Source organism: Lemur catta, chromosome 3, assembly GCF_020740605.2.
Source record: "Lemur catta isolate mLemCat1 chromosome 3, mLemCat1.pri, whole genome shotgun sequence".
NCBI classification, from domain to species: Eukaryota; Metazoa; Chordata; class Mammalia; order Primates; family Lemuridae; genus Lemur; species Lemur catta.
Genome location: NC_059130.1, coordinates 120,936,063 through 120,957,400, shown reverse-complemented (window position 1 = coordinate 120,957,400; position 21,338 = coordinate 120,936,063). Strand labels below are relative to the sequence as shown.

The window sequence follows — 21,338 nt, the reverse complement described above, 5'->3', positions numbered from 1 at the left end:
GCCTTTCATAGCTTCGAACTATTATAATATTGAACATGTCGTTTGAAAAGCAATTATCAACCTTGACTAGCTCCAATATGGACTGCTCCAAAGTGTCTGAAACGTCTGAGCACATTTCCCTAAACAGGGGTTCTGCTGCCCATCATGACAATCTCTCCCTAACTCTGGAAAATACTTACTCAAGCAGTATCTGCTTATAAACACTCAGCAACCCCACCTCTGCCCACCTCACCACTGCAAAAAACATGTCGGACAAGCCAGGAATTATACCAAGCACTTTGGATCTAGTCTCTTACTTGTTCTCTATTATACCCTAAGAGTGCAGTATTTCCAAATAAATAGCAACCTATGGTAACACAAAGGCAATATTCTTACAAGAAGTATGTTTTCATTACCTGGCACCTACTTAAAAACCTCTCTGAGAGAAGAATTTAAGGGAAGAGTGAAAGGGGGAAAATTCCACTCATTTCTTCCAGGGCTCCTGAACTATACCAAAGTCAAACTTATGTTAGCCTGGTTAGTTTTGCTCTGCTAATCCACTCTACATTACCAGATGAAAGAATATATAGAGCACGCAGGGCTTATTATTTTAAAAAGCCCAAAGTACTGTCTTTATTCCTATAGCAATTAGTGTTGCTAAACAGAGAGCCAGTGTTAACTCCATACACTACCCAGCAAAGCCCTTCCTTTGCAGTTTTATATTCTTCTACCAAATCTTTAGCTTAGGATCCATTTTATTAAAAAAAAGAAGTAACTTACACTATCAGTATCATCACTTAGTTATAAACAAGGCACAAAAGAAGCAAAAGAAAAGGCAAACCTGGAGGGGAAAAACTTGATTCCAAGAAGTCATAATGGAATGACAGAATGTCTCCTACTTGTTTGTACTATGGGAATATTCCCCAAATAACTGTTTTAAAAATGCAGAAATGTTAAAAAGACTAAAAAAGGAGGCAAATTCAAAATAATAATAATAATAGGTAAAACTTACACAGCTTTTAAGTTATGTGGCAGGCACTAATCTAGAATAATCCATTTAATATTCACAGCAGCCCTTGAACAGCCACTATTATTACCCCCATTTCACAGATGGCAAGAAGGCCAAGTAACTTGCCCTTGTGTCAAACAGCTAATAAGTAGTAAAGACAAGATCTGAACCCAGACACTCTGTCTCCTGAGTCTGTGCTCTTGTACAATGCATGGTAGATAAGACACATGGTATATTATACACTGCTGCTCTTCAAATGGAAAAAACAATTGATTTTCACCCAAAGACTGTCCTGTGATGCTGAATTTTGACTTTGCTTTTTATTTCTAGTCCATCTACCTAAAAGAAGCATTTCTTTTGCAGCTTTATATTCTTGTACTAAATCTTTAGCTTAGGAACATTTTCATTTAAAATAAAAAGGAACACTCTCAGTATCATCTAGCAGTTAGGAGATATGGAAGGCATTAAACTACATTATTCCTACAATCCTTGCAAGAGAAATTCAGGTTCACAGGCGACTATACCAAAGTAATACACAATTATAAAGTAGTAATTCAGAAAAGTTCAAAGTAACAACGTATTTTATCTCATTGAGGGACACATTGTAAAAGTAAGAACACTGACAACAGAGATAATTTAATTTATCCTTAGTCATAGGCTATAGGTAAAGCACAGTTTCTTAAAAAATAGTCACCAGTTCAAATCTGGGTGTCCCCTCCAAAAAAAGAATAAAAACCTAGTCAGTCCCCTTTCCTATGCTATAGTCAATGTTTCAAGTAATAAAGTTATTTCTTTTGTAGGAAACTGATATGATTAAAACAAATAAAAGAAACTTACCAGAGACAGTTTCTGTTGAAAATAATCCAAAGCACCAAACTTTAAACCATTTCATAATTTTTAAATTTTGCTTTCATAGATATTACATTACAGAGAAAAATATTTCCAGAAATATTTTAATGAAAGTCCTATTTAAAGAAACTTTTGATTAGAAACTATTAAATTGTGCATTGTTTTGAAATAATAATAATCTGTCCTGAGCTATTTGAAAGAGATGTATAGTATGTTATTTTAATAGGACTAAATGAGGAAGGATCAATATTATTTTAATTTTTAAAGGTCTGTTTATGAAATGCAATCATCCTTCATTAAAAATGCAAGCTGTGCTTCAGCAAGAGGTTAGCGTAAATGATTCATAGTGAGATCTCTCTCCAGTATAATCTTCCTCTCCTGGGAGTTTCCTTCAAATGTTTCATCAAACCACTCAAGCTATTATTAAAAATGCTTCCCTATGATAAAAGGAGGAAAAAAAAAACCAATACAAACACACTTAGCCATTCCCATTCACCACGGCCTCTTCCATTTGAGTGATTTATGCCTTTTTCAGTCAAAAGTAAAATTAATTCTTCATATTCCACACATTTTTGCAATTATTTCTTTTCACAAGCATTTTAAGTTAAGGTTATTTTATAATATTCAAAACAAAGAATTCAGATTTTTAAAAGCAGGTTTTAATACACTTGCCTATTTTGGTATTTCAGTGTGAGTACTGTCTTTCACTGAAATTAAAGGAAATCTGCCTTTTATTTGATGGATTTTTAAAAGATTTTAAAATGTTAACTCATTAAAGTCAAGGCACTCCAAATTTAAATTCAATTCTCTTCAATTTAAAAATGCTAATGACAATAGCTGTTTCAATGCAGCAGCATCTGGCTCATTATAACATTCAGTTTTAACTAATAAATCCTTAATTATTAAATTCTGGTGTTCACTTTCTTTCAGATGGATAAGCCAAACACATATTGCCACAATTATGAATACTTGAGGTAAATTACTTATATCACAGAAAAGCCTTCCTCTTGTTTCTCTGGCTGTTAAATCAGATCCCAAGTATTTAAGGGACACACATTTGAAAGACCTACCATTAAACATTTGAGCTCTGGTGTATGTAGGTGCCACATTTATTGGCTAGCAAATATTAATAGTTAACTCTGCTGGGTGCCTGCACATAAAGCACAGAGCAATTTGTCTGTTTGTGCAAATGGACCAGTTTTTTTCCAAATGCTTTTTCAGAATAAATGTGTCAAAACTGAACATAATCATATGCCCTAATTCTAGCTTTACAAAGCAGACGTCTAGCTCCATCCAACTTGATGTTTTTATTAAGGTGTTAGTGAATATATTTAATCGAGGTATTATTGCACATCATGATGTCTAGTTAAAGGTTGAAATCCCTGAGAGAATATATCTGGTTTTAAGCCTTAATATATGTTAGGGAGTTTTTCATTTTTCTCTCCTATTCCCAATTCCTATTTTTTTTTTTTTTTAAATCAGCAACATCGACAGTACTGACTGAATATTTTACAATGGAGTTGCAGAGTATGTGTGTTCAATCGTTTGGCTTCCCAGAAGATTCATTACAGTTACATTAGAAAGTCAAATCAGGCAATTCTGCAGTCTGGTGAAAGCTAGCATATGAAAGAAGGTTAATACAAAAGAATTTCATTTTAAATAGAGGACATTTAGGACTTTAAAAAGCAACATTATGATAAATTTTTCAAGATATTTGTTCTTGCCTTAGCACTTGCTTTACAGGTCTAATTTCAGAGATGTCTAAATGCTTTTCTAAGAAAGAGTGAGCATGTATGGGAGGAAACTGTTTGATCTACAAGGTCTGCCATCTTAATGATCCTCACAGTAAGAACACTGCAGATGTATGTTTTACCCTCACTCATGGGGAAAGAATCCATGGTTCTCCAATTATGCTGATCAAGCAGGAATCAAGTAAAAGTCAACGTGTGTTCATTTAAAACGTTATAAAGGTTTTGAGTGATTTTAGTACTTCTCTGAGTGTAAATAAAACTAAATGCTGGGATTTTCAGATCTTAATACACATTTATGTGATGAAAATCACTAAGTTAATTGTTGTCCACGATTAGTAGCAGGTATAGAAAAATCTTCGCAGATAGACATATGTTTAACTGGCACGTGAGTACAATAGTTCCCCTTTCTCTAGAATTCAAGCCTCAATAAACCCCTAACTAATCTTATTTATGATTTGTTTCCACTTGTTTATATATAAGCAAAAATAAGAACTACCTACTGAAATGTAAGCCTCTTCATTCAGTACAGTTGATCTACAGAATACAAATTTCAATTCAGTACAAAAGCTCACCTTTGCATGAGCAATTCCAAAGCCCAAATATCATGGCAAGAGGGAAATGGCAGCTAGCAGAGGTAACAGACATGAAAGGCAGCTGGCTGTCTTCAGTGCTACCTTTGGCAGCAGTACAGATGGACTTTGTAGGCCACTGGCTATGCTTAATTTAATATGAAGCTAAATACAGTCAAAACATCTGGTGCACTACTGATGGTTATCATGATAAATTAAATCTGACATCACACAGAAACCCATTCAATATTCTATTTATATATCCTTTTTACCTAAAACACCAAACTAAAAATCTGCATTTATTTTTGTTTTACATCTCCTCTAATAATCTATTTTAGAAAAGGCAGGTTTGTGGAATCTAATGTTTATACAATTTGGGGGGCCTTCTTTAAGAAAAAGATTACAAAATTTTGTACATTAAATGTCAAGGGGCCATGCAAATGAAGGTCCCTTTAGTTTAAGCCTCATTAGCTCAATGGACAATCCGCCTCTGGGGAGGGTTGAAAGGAAAGACTAAACGGAACATCAAGTGGCACATGGCTTTGGTACAAAGAAATAAAAAAATTTAAAAAGCAGACAATTTAACTGGCAACCTACAGAGGAACAAAAAAGACTTTCTGGGCAAGCACATCGGCAAAAATAAACTACATTCTTAGAATCAGTTTATAACACATACTTCTATTAATAAAATGCATACCTTCAAATCTATAGCATACTACTGGAACAAAAGCAGTATTATAAAGGAAAAAAGTTAATGAAAGAGCAAAATTATCAATTTTATAATAGTTTATAGGTCAAGGAACAAGTGTAATTTTTATAAGCAACTATTTCATAAAACAGAATTAGATCAACGCTAACAATTTGTTATTTAAAAAAGGCAAAGCACTACTTACTTGTAACTGAAATAATTACTGCCTAAACCACTATATTCAAATTACTGCATTTTTTATTACATTGCTTTGAAGGATACTCAGTGCAAATAATTTTTCATTCTACTGCTATAGAATATTAGCTTCACCCACACTCTTTCAAACAAAAAGGACCTAAACTCTGATTCTGCATCTAAAGGAGGGGAAAGCACATCATATAGTAAATTCTGTATAATCAAAATGAGAACCATATTTCTGTTTAACTTTTTTCATCTTGACTCAAGAGCTGTAAAAAAAAAGTTATTAAAATTAATGCATCAAACTATCATAATTCTGTCCTTTTATTATTGGTAGGTAATATTCTAGAATATTAGTCTGCTTTGTCATACAAGTGTATCTTTCCGAAAGTTCCCCTTTGAAGATCAGGATCACTTTAACATTAGAAGGAAAACATGCAATTATATTAATTTGGCACTGAATATCATCTCGTTAGTTTTAGTGGGTTTGAAACTTTGAAAATGATTCCTTCATTAGAAAGCCACTTAACTTTCCTTCGCTGCTTCCAATGGCACTAGTGAAGGTGAAAGATAATGAAGCTACTTGCCATTCAAAACAAAACACACAAAGAAAGTGACAACTGGCAAATGCCAGAAAGTAAACATTTTCCTATTTCTGTTAAATAAAATTTATTTCTAATAACCACTGTCCTGTGTGAACTTTCCCCAGCAAATTATTGCTCCATTTCTCCCTCACAAATAATCGATCTTTTCGAAAGTTAACACTGAAGAAAAAACCACTGAAAATTCTCATCCTCTACTCACCACTAAGTGAATGACTACATGGGCTGCCAAAATCAAATTCTCTACTGCATCACTAATCTAATACTAAATGTAATGCTCCATGTTAAGGGACAAAGAATTTATAGCATTTCCCATAATCTCATCAGAAGAACATATGTAAGACACTAGGAAGAAAAGCCAGATAAGCTCATGGTTGCTGGTTTGTGTATTATGGTTTTTCTCAACTCCCCACATAGCTGATCAAACACCGTAGTTGGGTTAAGAGAGCTGGTATAAAGTACTTCACTGATATTTTTTTATTTAATTGAATTTCACCTTTTTTTCATTCTAAAGTTTAGTTCAGCCAAAATACCAAACATTCTAATTCTATTCACCAAAAATACTCATCATAAAGATATTTATTCAATATTATATAAGGACACAAAATGGTATTCACAATAGCTAAGGTAAGGAATCAACCTTAAGTGTCCACAACAAATGAATGGATAAGGTAATATATATACACAATGGAATACTATTAAGCCTTTTAAGAGAAGGAAATCCTGTCATTTGCTACAACGTGGATGAACCTGGAAGACATCATGTTAAGTGAAATAAGCCAGGCACAGAAAGACAAATACTGCGTGATCTTACTTACCTGTGGAATCTAGAAAAGTTGAATTTATAGAAGCAGAGAGTAGAATGGCAGTTACTAGGAGCAGGGAGGGGTTGGGGGTGGTGGGAGAAATGTTGGTCAAAGGATACAAAATTTTAGTTAGGAGGAGTAAGTTTAAGAGATATATTGTACAACATACACTTGTGTACTATAGTTAACAATGTACCATATTCTTGAAAATTGCTGAGAGAGTAGATTTTAAGTGTTCTCACCATAAAAAATAAGTATATGAGGTAATACATATTAATCAGCTTAATTTCATGATGTATACATATTTCAAAACATGTACACAATACATATATACAATTTTTATTTGTCAATTTAAAAGTGGGATTATTCTCTCACCTCAACATTGAAGTACTATATAAAAAGATATTTAGTACAGATTGTCAAATCAAGCAAAAGAGAACTATTAAGTCACTGAAACATTTTATTTTTCCTTCAGAAAAATGAAAAATTAGTATTTTACTGTCAATTATTACCTCTGACAAATTAATTTAAATGTAGAATCCCTTTCATGCAAGAGAATTATTAAAGCAGGCAGTACACCTCAGAATTTACTGGATGTAGCATGGAAAAGAGCATCACCCTTTCCAAAGGCAAGGATGAAGGATATACTCAATGACTAGAAAGAAGACCAAAACCACACAACTGAAACAAGCCAGGGCACCTTAAGCCTTTGTTGGCACAGGCTCAAACTGTAGGTTAATTTCAAAAAGAAGAATAAAAGACTTCTACAGTTACTTCACAAGAAGAGTTAAAATTTTTTAAAGTAGATTCTTACTAAAGAAGAAAAAACAGGAAAACAAAAGAAAAAAACAGAATGGAAACAGCAAAATTCTTCCTCCTCCTCTTTGGAAAATATGGTTTAGTACAGTTTTTAAAAACTCAAAATCAAGAGATTGGGTACCAGTCCTATCCCAATAACTAAGTTACTCTGCTATTTTGATTGCAGCTTGTGTGCATTATACACCCACTATTGCAAAACAGCCATAGAGAACTCAGAACACTACCCAAATTCAATATACATGAAGGAAAACACTACAAAATTCAAATGTTAGGGACAATCTTCCTGCTGACATATGTATGATAACTCCTTATTCTTATTATATATGACATTTATTGATGATTGGGGCACTATTACATGGTGTGACCCAGATTAAGGCCAATTTCCCATATGAGAAAAGGGAAATTTATCTGAGACATAATTCAAAATAAATTCTCCACAAGTAGACCTAGGCCTATAATAGTTGGACAATCAATCATTTATATCAATCACCACAGTTCAGAAAAGTCAGGCTTGGATAAGACGCTGAACAAAATCCAAGATGAATGAAAAAAAAGGGTCCCAGGTCAGTCGAAAAGCTTTGTTAGCACGCATCTGGAGAGGACCTGGTAGAGGTGTGGCAGAGACAGCTCCTTGGTGTGGAGGGCTAACGGTCATGTGGAGGGTAGCAAGAGGACCAGAAATAGGTAACAATTCGTACAGGACTTTGATGTGAGCCCTGTTTCTATGGGGTTTTTCTCTATTTATAATAATTATTTCCTTATATTCTCTATTAATATTAAGTAAAATTTTTTTTGCAAAATTCAGCTGTGTCACTTATACTTAGTGAAAACAAAGAAAAGGATTTTGTACAAATTCAGGTTTAAAAAAGAGCAGTGATACACCCTTTAGGATCAGAAGCAGTGGGAACCAGCCACAGTAGTAACATTAGCTACCATTTATGGACCACTTACTATATTCCATGTACCATCATACATTATTCCATTAATTTACAAACAACTCTATCAGGTGAGTATTATCAGCTCCATTTTACAGATGAGGAATGGAGGGACAAAGAAGTTATATAACTCTATATAACTCTAACAAGGTTACATAATAGACAGGTAGCAGAACAAAGATTCAAACCTAATCTTTCTGCTCTCGTGCTCACACTCACAACCATTACGCTTTCCTGTCTCCCCAGAATGAGAATCAAACTGAAAGAACCCCAAAGAGAAATAAAAACTCAAAGGAAGAATCTGAGTGCTCCAGGTTAACAGCAGAGCTAACGGACAGGGAGCCACAGAGGCAAGCAAGAAGAATGAGTTCTTTAAACAACGTCCTCTCTTCTGGAGCACTCCTGTCCTAAAACTAGAGGATTTTCAGGTTTCCCAATGTGAAATTCTTACTAAGACATAACATTTCCCAGATCTATTTACATATTTCCATCTACCCAATTACAAAAGCACACATAGAGTTCACTGAAAAGTCGTATTTATTAGCCTCTTCTTCCTCAAATAAGTTTCTCCTACTCGGTTCTCAAATGTTTAATGGTACTGCCATAATCCAAATTATCCATGCTTAAGCACCCCACCCTGATGTAACAATATGCCTTGTTCTAACAATTGCCAAATCCAATTGATTCTACCTTTACAACATCTCTCATGTGTATCACAACTTTTCATTTCCATTACCACTTAGAAATGTTAGAGTCCCATTGCTTTTCACCCAGTCTCCAGTCTCTACCTTTCATCACATATTAGAAAAGAGTAGTTTTCCTAAAACACAACTCTATTGTGCCACTCCTTTGTGCTAGTAAAGCTTCAAAAAAGCTCATTCCCCATCAATCAACCCTTCAAAGATTCAGATCAAATGCCTCGTTCTCCATCCAACCTTATCTAATTTCCTTCCTCCTTCAGAAGAGGTCATTGTTTTTGCCTCTGAATTTTATAGCACTTCAGTAATAATACTTCATTTGACCCTTACCAATTTCAGCCTCGCATCAAAAATACCTGTATTGACATAGAAGCACCTTATGAGTAGGGTCGATGTCTGATTCATCTGTGAGTCTCCCACAGATTCTGGTGAGAATATACTGCACATAGCAGGTATTCTAATATTTGATAAATGAATGAAAAATTCTAAATCAGCTTTCTGGGTATAACACAAGCTTTTTATTTTAGCACAAGGACTTGTGTCTATTGATTTAATATTTAAAAAACATATAAACAAATCTATGAAGAATAATCGTAATTTCCATGGAACCAGCTCTTTAAATTTTATTTGGTTCCTAGAATAACCAGGGCAAGGTGCTTATTTTGTTTGAAGACAGAAAAGCATAGTATCAGTCAGAAAGGTCAAGCAGCATGTAATCCTACTATTCACTGAGGACAGGAACCACCACTTCATGGGGCCTCAGCTTCGCTACTTCTGAATGAAGCCTGGGGAGGGCTTTCTTCCGACAATGCACCAAATTATGTGAGATGCCTACCCTTTTTAAACACCTTCCTCAGTTCTCCAAGACTTCTTTTCCAAATACTGATGTGCTGCCATCAGGTCAGCTCCTCTTATCTCTTCCTAACCCCGCCCTTTCTGGCAAGGCTTATGGAGAAACCAAGCCACATAGATGAAGACTAGAAGTTCAAAATACCTGAAAAATCTGTGACCATGGAAAATTAACACTTTGTCTTCCACAGTAAAGTTACATCATTGAGCAGGGAAAAAAATTAAAACATTATCACAATCCTTCAATCAGCAAAAATCTAGGCCTGGAAGAGCCAAGGAAGTTAGGCCCAATAAGCTGAGAAAAGAAAGCACTGACTCTACAGAATTTCATATCTGCAATCTACAGCAGGTTTGGAGGACAAAAATGAAAACAGGAGAATATTCCTAGACATCCTGATGGACAATGATAATATTTACCTCAGTAAGTCACATTCACAGAAACAAATCCAAATTCTATTTTAGTCGTTTCGTACAACCCTGTAAAAAAGCATAGGGTATAATTCACTTCTCAGTTCAGAAATAAGAGGTCCTTCTTGAAAACTAAAAGAAAAAATATCTATCTCCATGATCAGATTTTTCCATGCAGCATTAAAATTTAATGTCTGGCCTATAATTCAAGAAGTTAAGGTATTAGTTGACTAAGTATATTTATTCTCACGCAAATAGCTAACTTAAGGTCAAAAAGACCTCTGCCACCAGCTGCGGTGTACCAATCCTAGGAGGCTATTTCTCAGAGCCTCATGCTTCTTATCAACTCTGTGGTTCCCATTCTCAGTCTTCCCTTTCCCTCATCTCTGCCTCCGCCAGGTCAAAGAGCATCCCCAGGGCAGGCTGTGGCTGCTCCTTCTGCACTCAGTCCTAGTCTCAGAGTATGCACAGGTTTCACTTGACCTCTGTCTCTGGGGCAAGCACTCTATGCAGAGTAAACAATGCATCACTCTCTATAGGATCCTTCCCCATCATCATCTGGAAAACATGAGAGGAAACAAAGGATGCACAAAAGTCATGAAATACTGCCTCAGGTCCAATTAAAACTCCCAAACAGAATTTTTTTTTTTAAGTTAAATGTTAAAAAAAAAAAGAAAAAAGCTACATGCCTCCATGTGCCAGGCATAATCTCTGCTACTTGTGCTTACTGTCTGGTTAGAAAGGAAGTATAAATAAACACAACCATCATAATCACAAAAGGTGGGTTGAGTGCTAACAGTGGGTGTTCAGAGAAGGCTCCCTGAAGGACATTACATCTAAACTGACGCCTGAAAACATAAATAAACAAGAGTTGACCAGGCTAAGAAAAAGGGAAGAATGCTCACCACTAGAGGGGCTTTACCTAGGAAAGTAATACAATCAGATTTGTATTTTTTTTTTTTTTTTTTTTTTTTTGAGACAGAGTCTCGCTCTGTTGCCCAGGCTACAGTGAGTGCCGTGGCGTCAGCCTAGCTCACAGCAACCTCAAACTCCTGGGCTTAAGCGATCCTACTGCCTCAGCCTCCCGAATAGCTGGGACTACAGGCATGTGCCACCATGCCCGGCTAATTTTTTCCATATATATTTTAGTTGGCCAGCTAATTTGTTTCTATTTTTTAGTAGAGACGGGGTCTCTCTCTTGCTCAGGCTGGTCTTGAACTCCTGACCTTGAGCGATCTACCCGCCTCGGCCTCCCAGAGTGCTAGGATTACAGGCGTGAGCCACCGCACCCGGCCCAGATTTGTATTTTTAAAACATCAAAATGCTCCAAAGAAAATAGCAAAAGACCAATAACTACAAGATAGATGCTCAACATCATTACGGAAATGCGCATTAAAACTACAATAAGATATCACTTCGCAGTCACCAGAATGGCTACAATCAAAAAGGCAGATAATAACAAAAATTAGTGATGATGTGGAGAAATCAGAACATTCATACATTGCTGGTGGTACTGTAACATGTTGTAGCCACTCTGGAAAACAGTTTGGCGGTTCCTCAAAATGTTAAACGTAGAGGTGCCATATTACCCTACAATTTCAATCCTAGGTATACATTCCCAAGAGAAATGAAAACAAAAGTCCACACAAAAGTTTGTACATGAATGTTCACAGCAACATTATTTATAATAGCCAAAAAGTAGAACCAATCCAAATGTCTATTAATGGATGAATAAATGTGGTATAACCATACAACAGACTATTATTTAGCAATAAAAGGAAATGAAGTGCAGATGTATGCTACAACATGGGTGAACCTTGAAAACATTATGCCAAGTCAAAGCAGCCAGTCACAAAAGACTATATGATTCCATTTACATGAAATGTCCAGAATGGACAAATCCATAGAGACAGAAAGTAGATTAGGGGTTGCTTAGGGCTAGGGGATGGATAGGGAAGGAAATGAAGAATAACTGCTAACAGATACAGAATTTCTTCTGGGCATAATTCAATGTTCTGAAATTGTGGTGATGGTTGCACAACACTGTGAACATACAAAAACAACTGTATGCTTTAAACGGGTAAGCTGTATGATATTTGAATTTTATCTCAATAAAGCTGCTGTAAAACAAAACAAAAGATCAAAAGGACTACAGTGGTGAAGAACAAATTGGAAGGCAGAGGATTTGAATAGGCAGACTGGTTTCGAAGTTGTAAAGTAATTCTGGCAAAAGACAGTGGCCTGAACTAGGATAATGGACTAGGAAGATAAATGAGAAAAAAAAACAATACTTGATTCTAAATGGTGGGGGGGAGAAGAGCACAGCCCAGGGTTGCTAGCTTAGACAACTAAGCGGCACTTACCAAAACAGGAAAACACGAAAGATACGTTTGGGTGAAAGGAAATTCACTGTACTTTGAAATTTAATTATATTTACAAAAGTTGTATAAGTACTTGGAGAAGGTTTTGTTTTAAGGGGTTGTAAGCTTTTTTAGACATTTGTTTATTCAATTTTTGAATGTAATTTATGTTATAAGTGGAACTAAATGTTTAAAGAGAATTAAGTGCATTTGACTTGAAATAACATGTATCAAAAGCTATATTGAACAAATTATTTTCTTTTATCTTTATATAAAATGTACTGGATTAATGAATATACTAATAAGATTTATAAATTGAATTAAAGGCTTAAGGAAAACTGGGCTTTAGATTTTTTTGACTTTAATAAATTGACTATTATCAATAATTTTGTATACCAGAAACCGTAAACAGTCGCGTATTACAGATATGTAGCATTGGAAATTGAGAAGTTCCAATTTGATGGCTTCTATTTTCTCTATGAAATAGGCAGTGAGGTCATCAGTTCAAGAGGAGGAAGGGAAGGATGGGTGGTGAGAGAAAGTGAACCAGGAATCCTAGGTTTAATAAACAGGTGAAATAAAAGCAATGATGAACAGATAAGATGTGAGGTGGAGGGCTACAGACCTGGCATCATCACAGCCCTAGTCTGCAGCGTGGAGACCATGACTTCACAAAGACATCCATTTGCTGAATGATGCCTTTTTCTTTACAATTATTTAGTGGCATAATGACTTTCTTCCAAATAAAGTTATATATATATATATATATATATATATCTTGTATATTTGGCTACTCTGAGGTGTAAAAAGAACATGTTTCCAGAATTTTGATTGTCAGCTATAACTTCAAGACAGACATAACTAAGAGGAAATTTGATTACAAAATGTACTTAAAGAGAAATACTCTATATTATGATTCTGACCACGGTAAAAAATTATTTCCAGAAAAGAAGTGTAAACCATATACGTATCCCAGAAGATAATGAAAGTATCTTTTATTCATTATACTTTATTATCATTTCTATGTCATTTTTCCTGTAATCCCTAAGTCAGGATTCTAAACTAGTGTTGCCCAGTAGAACTTTTGGCAATAATGGAAATATTCTGTACCTGTACTGCCCAATGCAGCACCCACTGGTCACATGTGGTTACTGAACATTTGAAATGTGGCTAGTGTGACTGAGAACTTAATTTTAAATTTTATTTAATTTGAATTAATTTAAACAGCCACATGAGGCTAGTGCCTACCATATGGAATAGCACAGGATATCTTCCTGTTAAAGAAAATGAAGAAATTTATGGGCCAGGTAGGTGCCCAAAAGTCCTAAGTTTATAACACAAAAGATAAAATAAATATCTGAATCCACTCATTCATTCACTTATGAATATGTGTAACAACACTGATGCTTGCCCCTGAAGAGCCTTTGGTTCAATTCTCATAGTATAGGAGCTCCAAAGCCTCAAAAATGTAGGTGTTGACTAGGGGGACAACGGCAACCCATTTTACATCCCAAGTTCCAAGAGAATCCAGTATACTTAAGAGAAGGAGCCCATCAGTCTTAGGCAAAAAAAATGTTTATCAGGCATCTTCTAAAGGCCAGCAGTCAGCAAACTATGGCCCACAGACAAAATCTGGACTGCAACCTGTTTTTGTAAATAAAGTTTTATTGGAACATAGCCATACCCATCTGTTGTAAAAGCACGTATTTATGCTTTGGGCCTATAAGGGTAGAGCTGAATAATTGTGACAAAGACCATGTGGCCCACATAGCTTAAAACAGTTGCTATCTGACCATTTATAGAAAAAGTTTGCCAACCCCTGTTCTAAGCTAAGGGGTGCAAAAGCTGTTTGTACCAGGTAAGCAACAAGGAGACTCCATAAGTCACAATCACCAACTGAAGAAAGAATTCTTGATATCTAAGCCATTCGGGTTATAAGAAAAGGTTAAGCCTAAAAACCATTTTTAAAAAATCTTAAACCTAACACTGTTTTCTGTTAATTTGTGGCAATGATTTGATGGAGTAAAAGACATTATTTACCTGGGGGGAAATTTTCTGCTGCATTTCATTTTGGGGAAAAAAGCAATTTCAAGAAAAAAAACAAAAATAATCACACATGGAAGATTTACTTAAAATACTGCACTTCCAATCCCAATCCATTGTATTTTTATTTATTTACTTATTTATTTTGAGTCAGAGTGTCACTTTGTTGCCCTGGCTAGGGTGAGTGCCGTGGCATCAGCCTAGCTCACAGCAACCTCAAACTCCTGGGCTTAAGCGATCCTACTGCCTCAGCCTCCCGAGTAGCTGGGACTACAGGCATGCACCACCATGCCCGGCTAATTTTTTCCATATATATTTTAGTTGGCCAGCTAATTTGTTTCTGTTTTTAGTAGAGACGGGGTCTCGCTCTTGCTCAGGCTGGTCTTGAACTCCTGACCTCGAGCGATCTACCCGCCTTGGCCTCCCAGAGTGCTAGGATTACAGGCATGAGCCACCGTGCCGGCCCCAATCCATTGTATTCCATAAGAAATTACTAACCCAATAAATGTCCATGCACAAAATGATAGGTAGGTTGCCTAATTCAGAATGACAACCTTAAGACACTGAATTCTGAACCATTTTAAAGGATGTAAAAAACATTATTTTTAAAGTACAATGATATATTGAAGATTATCTAAAACAAAACTTGAAACAACCACAACAGAAAGTTCTGTTTTCTATAATACAAAGAGCTGGTATCACTGAACACAGTGTTTTCAGCTGTCATGGAAAGAAAATCCTCACCTCAGAATATTATTATGATAAGTAAGGTACTGTCATGAGGTACTGTACCTGACACAACGGGTATTTAATTAAAATAAAAAAAACTGTTGACTGGAAGGAGTCATTCCCCATGGATTATGAATAATGAGGGATTTACTTTCTCAGTAACAAAAGCTACATTTGCAATATTATAGTAGCATTGAATGTTTTGGCCAAATCTAGATCTAAGAAGAAATGTCACCTAGTGATTAAGAGCACAGGCTCTGGAAGCAGACTGCCTCAGTTACTTACAGCCCTCCCACTTACTAGCTGTGTCCTCAGTTTCCTCATCTGCAGAAATAACTGTACTTGCACTGCATGAAGAACATGGGAAGGATCACAGTGACCTAGAACAGTACCGTGGCACACTGCAAGCACTCAATAAACTGCTGTACTTTAAAAACCTACGGCTAATGCACTGCCCACAGGAATGTAAATTGGTACAATCTTTTTAGAGGCTAACTTAGCAATTTCTATTAAAATGTAAAACATGCCACCTTTCTTTCTGGCGGCAGCCATCAGTAAGCCAAGATGGGTACATACAAGTACATCCAGGAGCTATGAGGAAGAAGCAGTTTGATGTAATGCACTTTCTTCCAAGGGTCTGCTGCAGGCAATGCTGCCAGCTCTCTACACTGCACAGGGCTCCCTACCCCACCCAGCGGGAAAAAGCACACAGACTGGGATATAAGGCCAAGCAAGGTTATGGCACATATAGCAGCAGTCCCCAATCTTTTCGGCACCACGGACCGGTTTCATGGAAGACAATTTTTCCACAGATGGGGGTGTGGGGTCCTCAGGCAGTGACGCAAGCAATGGGGAGCGGCTGTAAATACAGATGAAGCTTCACTCACTCACCCTGCCACTTCCCTAACTTTCGTGGAAGACAATTTTCTCCCCCCACGGCCCGGGGGTTGGAGACCGCAGATTTGTGTGTACCGTGGTGGCCACAAACACCCAGTTACTAAGAGCGCCTGTGACAAGCCTGTGTTAACCAACTAAAGTTTGCTCCAAGCCTTCAGTCTGTTGACAAGGAGCGAGCTGGATGCCACTGTGGGGCTCTAAGAGTCCTGAATTCTTACTGGGTTGGTGAAGATTTCACGTGCAACTTTTTTGAGGTTATCTTCATTGATCCATTCCATAAGGCTATCAAAAGGAATCCTAAAACATAGTGGGTCACCAAACCAATCGACAGGCACAGGGAGATATGTAAACTGATATCTGCAGACCCCAAGAGCCGTGGCCTTGTAAAGGGTCCTAAGTGCCACCACACTATTGGTGGTTCTCACTGTGCAGTTTGGAGAAGACACAATACCCTCCAGTTCCACCATTACCACTAATATGAATAATGTTTGTAAAATTCATACCTTAATGAACAATTTAGGATGGCCAAAAAATTGTTTTAATGTGCCTAACTTTTGACTCAGTAATTGCACTTTTAGAAATTCATTCTACAAAAATATTCACAGGCTGATGAAAAGATATTAACAAGGATGTTAACTGCACCTTTCATAATAGCAAACAACTGAAAGCAACCCAAACATCCATCATGAGGGAACTGGCTAAATTATAACACTAACATATCTTCCTGTGGAATACCATGTAATTATTAAAAATAGACTATGTATTGTGTGCCTATGTGGGAAAATGTTCATGATTTGTGGTTAAGTTAAAAAAAGTCAAAGTACAGTATATAGAGTACAATCTTATTTTTGTTAATTAAAAAAAGATAGAAAATACAAATAGCATAAATGTTTTTATAGAAGAAGTTAGAAATAATATACACCAAACTAGTAACAGTTATCATTTGGGAGGTGAAAACTATTAGGAACTTTTATTTGCTAAATTATATATTTCTGTATTATGTAAAATTTATAATTAGCATATAATACTTTTATACTCAGACAAAAAGAAAGCCCTTTAAAGTAAGTTTGTTAAAGACTTTAAAATTGTGAGAAATTGTTTATGCTGCAAATGCTATTTTAGGAAAAGATATAAAACTATATATGCATATATACTGTAAGTATGTGTATATATTGTAAAACAGTAAAACTGACATATATACATATATGTGTGTGTATATATGTTTTTCCAATTTTATAATCTATATGACTACAAAAACAGATTCAAAGAAAAGACCAAAATACAAACAGCTGTTATCTCTAACAAATTCCATAAAGGTAGGGGCTTCAACTGTGTTATATAGAAATACATACTCAGTAACAAACATATTTTGAATAAAAAAACAGATCTAGATTGGGCACGGTGGCTCACACCTGTAATTCTAGCACTTTGGGAGGCCAAGGCAAAAGGAATGCTTGCAGTCAGGAATTAGAGACCAGCCTGAATGATAGTGAGACCACAAAAAATAGAAAAATTAGCCAGATGTAGTGGCATGTGCCTCTAGTCCCAGCTACTCAGGAGGCTGAGGCAGAAGGATCACCTGAGCCCAGAAGTTTGAGGTTGCAGTGAGCTATAATGACACCACTGCACTCTACACAGAGCAACAGAGCAGGACTATGTCTCAAAATAAATAAATAAATACAATTTAAAAATTTTTAAAAACCACCGGGCACGGTGGCTCACACCTATAATCCTAGCACTTTGGGAGGCCGAGGTAGGAGGATTGCTTGAGCTCAGGAGTTCAAGACCAGACTGAGGAAGAGGGAGACCCCGCCTCTACTACAAATAGAAAAATTAGCCAGGCATGGTTGTGTGTGCCTATAGTCTCAGCTACACAGGAGGCTGAGGCAGGAGAATCTCTTGAACCAAGGAGTTGGAAGTTGCAGTGAGCTATGATGACACCACTGTACTCTATCCAGCAGGACAGATTTAAAAAAAAAAAAAATCTAGATTTAACCTACATTGGACTGAAACTTAGTATTACTTCAAGTAATTTGTTTCTGATACATAACGTTGATTTACTTCATCCTCTTGAAGCATCATTCCAAATAAAATTCTACAAAGTAAACTTAAAAATCAATCAAAGAAAGGAATAAGATTACATACTGTACCTTTCTTTGACAGGAACTTTAGTTTGGCTTTGAGGAACTAAACAAGGAAAATCAATGTTTGAATGGAAAAGAAATGTACTTCTTCAAAAAAAATAATAAGATCTATTTCCACTGAACAAGTAAACATCTGGTCTGTACCTTTAATACAATATCAAATAAAAAAGAATTTTTGTTGATTGAATTACCAAAAAAAGTTTAAGGGATTTTTAAACTTCAAAAATGTCAATACTGTTTGACATCTCGATTTAAAGATCTGTAAGTGAAAACATCTGTCTAAACAGAGATGTTTAAGAAATATTCCATTCTTTGAAATGCTATAGCAATAACATGAAATTACATTAAATCATATCCAGATGGTATGTCTTCATAACAAGTCTCACCCAAAGAAAGCAGATGCTGAGAATAAGTTGCCATTTTTCTACAACTCACTATTAATTGAAGGTAAAAGAAATACCACCACTACATAAAAGTACAAGCACAGTATCACTTCCAGAATTTATAACACATCAAATAATGTTCTTATTCACATTTTGCTTTTATGAATCAAATTCTTTATATCTTTAAATTTTTTCATGAAATACTTCAGCATACAGATGACTATTACAGAATAATACATGGGATACCATGTACCCACCACTAAGATTTCTTTTATTTTATTTTTTGTAGAGACAGGGTCTCACTGTCTTGCCCAGGCTGGTCTCGAACTCCTGGCCTCAGCCATCTCTCATCTTGGCCTCCCAAAGTACTGGGATTATAGGAGTGAGCCACCACCGTACCTGGCCAAAGATTTAATAAATGTTAACATTTGGCCATATATGCTTCAGATCTCTTTTCCCCTAAAGCAATTAATAAAATAGTGTAGATACAGTTAGATCCTCTCTACCTTTTTTTTTGTTTTCAATATTTGAAAAGGAAGAACTGGATATGACCAAGCTTCAAGGTTCCTGGATTTTTTTTTTAATTCCGTAACATTTTTACTATGCTGGCTCTTCAATGTTTAAATTCCAGCCTGCAGCAAAAACTTACTATGGTCATATGAACCAATCTATCACAAATTACCTTTTTTTTTTTTTGAGACAGAGTCTCGCTTTGTTGCCCGGGCTAGAGTGAGTGCCGTGGCATCCGCCTAGCTCACAGCAACCTCCAACTCCTGGGCTTAAGCGATCCTCCTGCCTCAGCCTCCCAAGTAGGGGGGACTACAGGCATGTGCCACCATGCCCAGCTAATTTTTTCTATATATATTTTAGTTGGCCAGATCATTTCTTTCTATTTTTAGTAGAGACGGGGTCTCGCTCTTGCTCAGGCTGGTCTCCAACTCCTGAGCTCAAACCATCCACCCGCCTCGGCCTCCCAGAGTGCTAGGATTACAGGCGTGAGCCACCGTGCCCGGCCTACAAATTACCTTTTAAAAAAATAACTATAAAAGCTATCCTCAGAAAATAAAGTCTCTCATCTTTGCCCACACCTATATTATTAGCATTTTGGCTTAGCTTTGCTTTAAATTATTCCTTAGATCTTCACTGTAGACAACAACCACAAGTGGCTATTGAGCTCCTGAAATGTGCTAATTCAAACTTAGATGTAAGTGTAAAATCCACACTGGATTTTAAATATTTAGTATGAAAAAAAGAATGTAAAAAAACTCATCACTAATTTTTATATTATTTACATGTTGAAATGATAATATTTTGAACATATTAGGTTAAATAAAATATATTATTAAAATTATTTTTACCCATTCCTTTTATTTTTTTCTAATGTGGCTATTAGACAATTTGAAATTACCTATGTGAGTCAGATTTAAGGCTCACCTTATATTTCTATTGCAATACCATCCTAGATGCATGAGTGTTAACACTAGAACAAGAACCACAATTTCAAAATCTAGACTTAGAAAAACATACAATGGTTGAGATGGTCAAAATGGTGGAGCTGTGGCTGGTACCTAGGTGATTTAGCAGAAGAATCCTATTTAGGAAAAAGCAGGGCTCCCCTATTATCTTTCTACATCAACAGAACAACTCAGATAAACCTTTACTTCATTTCATTTTACTCATGAGTATCTGGAAAATTATGCTCCTTGTCAATTCTTTAGTAACTTAAATGAATTGAAAACAGATCTAATACAATTCATTCATTCCTTTAACAATGTTTATTAACTGGGCACGGGGGATACAGTGATAAGACTGTGGCTTGCTTTCTGGGGTAGTGGAGAGGGGAAGTCGTGCAAATAATGAACAAGTTAACAAAGATGAAAAACTCATTTCAGAAAAGCGCTTTGAAGAAGTCATGTGAAAAGTCAGTAGTCAGTCTTTCCAGTCCAATCCTATCTTTAGAATCAGTTTTTAAGAATCTTTGGATGCTCTAGACACTGAGATTTATTTTAAGGGTGATAAATTCGTCGTTTCAATGTGTTCATATTACAAGCTCATTTTCTATGTAAATATTTTCAATCAAAGCATTCTGCAAAATACATGTACTATTCACAAGAGTACCACACAAGAAAATATAAGGCAATTTATGTGCCCTTGTCATGATTCTTATAACACTTAAATGCCCAATTTGGCTTTTAATGCTTAATTAAGAGGAGGGAAAGGTCCATGATTATTTACCCTTTTTCACTAAAGAAAGGGAAATGAGAATATTTTGCAGTAAAGCATGGCAAAATAAATTCCAAATTGTTAAACATCCAGGGTCTTCAATATCAATCTTCTGGTCTAGGAAATGGCACAAAGACCCAGACTGACATGGTCAACTTCCACTCCTTCCTTGCAGAAAAGACAACTCCATACTGGGAGTTCATACCACATATAAAACATTAATATGTATGGCTATAACTAAATGTTTGAATTGGCCTCCATAAATGATATGTAGATCTGGTCAGGGGTTAAAAAGTAACCCTTCACTACTGTCAACTCTCAGTGCATCCATGCACCAAAACACTATGCAACCATTATAAACAATAGTAATTTAAAGACATAATACACAATTGGGTTAAA

At 35.9% G+C, this 21,338-nt stretch overlaps 1 protein-coding gene and 1 pseudogene across 1 annotated transcript in view; one reads left to right on the top strand and one right to left on the bottom strand.

Annotated features, from left to right (window-relative positions):
* The window catches only part of RERE (arginine-glutamic acid dipeptide repeats), a 397,407-nt gene that overhangs the window by 340,862 nt on the left and 35,207 nt on the right, over positions 1 to 21,338 (bottom strand). The gene's annotated exons all lie outside the window — the stretch shown is intronic.
* Positions 15,857 to 16,670, top strand: LOC123634521 (annotated as a pseudogene).